This window comes from Mastomys coucha, unplaced genomic scaffold (genome assembly GCF_008632895.1).
Source record: "Mastomys coucha isolate ucsf_1 unplaced genomic scaffold, UCSF_Mcou_1 pScaffold7, whole genome shotgun sequence".
Taxonomy (NCBI): domain Eukaryota; kingdom Metazoa; phylum Chordata; class Mammalia; order Rodentia; family Muridae; genus Mastomys; species Mastomys coucha.
This window is the reverse complement of record NW_022196913.1, coordinates 5,525,057-5,528,460: the sequence shown is the minus strand read 5'-3', so window position 1 is coordinate 5,528,460 and position 3,404 is coordinate 5,525,057. Positions and strand designations below refer to the sequence as shown.

The following is a 3,404-nucleotide window of genomic DNA, read 5'->3' as shown; positions in this document are numbered from 1 at the left end:
GAGAGAGAGAGAGAGAGAGAGAAAGAGAGAGAGAAATACAGAACAAGTACATATGAAGTGGCCCTCTATAGGTACTCAATTGTTATTGCCCTTTTATTTGTATTTATTTGTCTCTGCCCTCTGTGCTCATTTAAAATATACTCCAGCTTATCAAAGATTACATAACATAGGACCATGGCTAACTGCATACTGATTTTCTTTTTCATTCCTTGATAATTTCAATTAGTTAGCCCTTTATTCTGAATACTATTTATAGCCAAGTCTTTCGTGACTTGAATAGAATGCTGCAAAATAATGAATGCAGTGGTTTCCTGTGTTTCATGCTTTTAGCATCCGAGTAAATAAAATCCTAATTGCACAAGCACAAGGACTTAAGTTCAGATCCACAGCACCTGGGCAAAAAGCCAGGCATAGCAGGGTGTGTCTGTAGCTATGGAGTCAGGGGACAGAAACAGGTATATTCTTGAGACTTCCGTAACTAGCCAGGTTAGGGGAAACAGTAAACTGTACATTCAGTGGGACAACTTGCCTCAAAACATAAGGATAAGGGCTGGAAGGGTGGCTCAGCAGTTAGCATATACTGTTATTTCAGACCTGAGTTCAGTTTCTAACACTGCCAGTAATTCCAGCTCCAGGGAACCTGATGTGATTTCTGAGTTCATCTCCAATCATGTGAACATATACAGATAGAACACATACATATACTTAAAAAACATCATATATAAATACATATATATGAGAAAATATTGAAAAAGACACCTCAACATCAACCTCGAGTTTTCAAATATACATGCACATACTTAATAATTAAATACACCTTTTATTAATATATATGTCTGAGTAAATATTGAAAAAGACACTCTAACGTCAACTTCTGTTTTCCAAATATACATTCACCCATTCATGCCCACAGCACACACACACACACACACACACACACACACACAAACACACATACACACGCACATGCACGCACATGCACACACATGCATGCACAGATACAACTGGAAAACTTAATTATCCAAATTATTAGGACTCAATTTATTTCTACTAAGACATGATATTGTATCAGAAATGACCTATAGGCAAGAATATTTTTTACTGTTATGGTATAGCTACACAAATATATAGAAGAAAGTACTGCAGAGATGAAATAGTTAAAAATCACTGCAGAATAAATAAAATATCCTTCTACCTGGTTAAAAATTATATTAATGAAATTTTCATATTTAAAGTAAATATTAGAGTAAGAGTCATTAGTAACATGATTTATTTTAAAATAACAGCAGGGATATGTAGATTTCATAGTTATTCTATAAGTAATGCCAAAGATTCACCTTCAGGAGCTAGCTAATTAGCTCATTAAAATATTCTATCTTGCTGAAAGCTGTTCTCCTTGAAGACTGTCAGCTGTGTGTTTGAATGACATGTAGAATCTCTTGGTATTTTATGGATACGTGATCCTTGGCATTCCATAATGAAACTGCTCTTCTCTGTTTGTAGAAGAACATTCAATTTTCATGGAAATGTCAGAAAGATTATATTGTTTTCTTCCATTTATTTGTATTGTTTGGATCTGGGATGCATTTGAGAACATGTCGACAGTATATTTTGCTGTTGCTTCTAAAGCCATAATACAACTGGTACAACTTGGCAATGCTAATTTATTGTTAATGGCAAAAGATAGGAATCTTATTCAAAAGGAAATCATGTGAGAGCCACCAATTTCCAGTTCATGAAAGATAATTTTAAGATTTGAGTTCTGCTATATTAGTTTCTGAAAAATGATAATAAAATATTCCATGACAGGATAACTATGTGTGTGTGTGTGTGTTTGTGTGTGTATACAAGTGCCTGTACATACGCACCTATTATACACATACATATTTCATGCAAGTTACATACCTTAAACTTGATAGACATTAAATAAATCCTTAATAATAAAGTAAATAAGTTCAGTAACTAGTCAACTCACATGTCATTAATTTGATATTTTCTTGTGCTTAAATTGTTTTATAATTGTGTTTTCAAGAAGTTGTGTCAGTGAATGGAATAATTACATATAATGCAAGCTTACTGTGTTTGTATTTTTTAAACTAATATTGTGCTAGTTAATAATCATGTTAAATCTTAACGACTACTATTCTGTCTAGACATTCGTGTGTGTTTTTAAATGGTATCTTACAAAAGAAGTTAAATAACAGACATATCCAGAAAAGTGGAAAGAATCAAACAAAAAAATGTAGGAAGGACTAAAAACCTATTGAACCTGAGCTAAAATAAACAGAACTCATCAATTATTTATCCATTCATACATTTATTCAACTGTAAATGTTTATAAACTAACAGGATGCTAGAATAGAGAAGATACTGATGAATAAATATGATATCAGGTGTTAGCCAAATTTCTAAGTATAGTGTATTCTTGCTCTGGGAATATAGAGAAGGGTCCATAAGCCAATCTTTCTGAGTTCAAGATGTCTTCCCTCAAGGGCATGCAGAATGTCACAAAAAATGTGTTAAACCAGAGGAATAGTCATGAAGGGTCCAGAGAGACTGTGAGTTATGTCCAGATCTCCCTCATTCATTTAGACATGAGCCCATGGACAGCAGATTGGCTTTAGAAAGGCACATGTCCACCCATTCTGCCAAACACATTGGTGCAGCTGGACCACTGGCCATGATAAACTATGAATAAAAGTGATGGCATTTCTGGGATGAGCCAGAGACCCAGAATGGGGGAGGCATCTGGGAGTCAAGCAGCAGAGGATATAGAGCCTGAAATGGCCAAATACTGTAGCCAGGCAAGACTTCCAGCAAAGGGAATTGGGTACTAACCTACCCACAAAACCTTAGACCCAAAACTTGTCCTGCAGAAATAAAGATGGAACAGAGACAGGGAAACAGCAATAACTGGCCCAATTTGAGACTTGTTCCATTGGGAGACAGCCAATCCCTGACGCTATTAATGATATTCTGCTATGTTGATAGCACAACTGGCCTCTGAGAGGTTTCATACAGCAGCTGATGGAAGCAGATGCAGAGACCTACAGCCAAACATTGGGTGGATCTTGGGGGGGGGGGTCTTGGAAAAAGTGGAGGCAAGGATTGAGGGAGCCAAGGCGGGTCAAGGCACCATAAGAAGACATATGGTGTCAAGTAACCTGGGACCATGGGGGTTCACAGAGACTAAACTACCAACCAAAAAGCATACATGCATGGGCTGGACCTAGGCCTCCCTAGACATTTGTAGCAGATATGTAGCTTGGTCTTCACGTGGGTCTGCTAACCGTTGGAGCAGGGGCATGGGTCTGCTAACCGTTGGAGCAGGGGCGTGGGTCTGCTAACAGTTGGAGCAGGGGCGTGGGTCTGCTAACCGTTGGAGCAGGGGCGTGGGTCTGCTA

At 37.5% G+C, this 3,404-nt stretch overlaps 1 long non-coding RNA gene across 1 annotated transcript in view; it reads left to right on the top strand.

Moving 5' to 3' along the window:
- Window positions 1-2,398: 2,398 nt before the first annotated feature.
- LOC116082456 overlaps window positions 2,399-3,404 on the top strand; it is a 10,151-nt gene continuing 9,145 nt past the window's right edge. The window contains exon 1 of the long non-coding RNA XR_004115317.1: window positions 2,399-2,558. This is a non-coding gene — a long non-coding RNA (uncharacterized LOC116082456). The remainder of the gene's footprint in view (window positions 2,559-3,404) is intronic.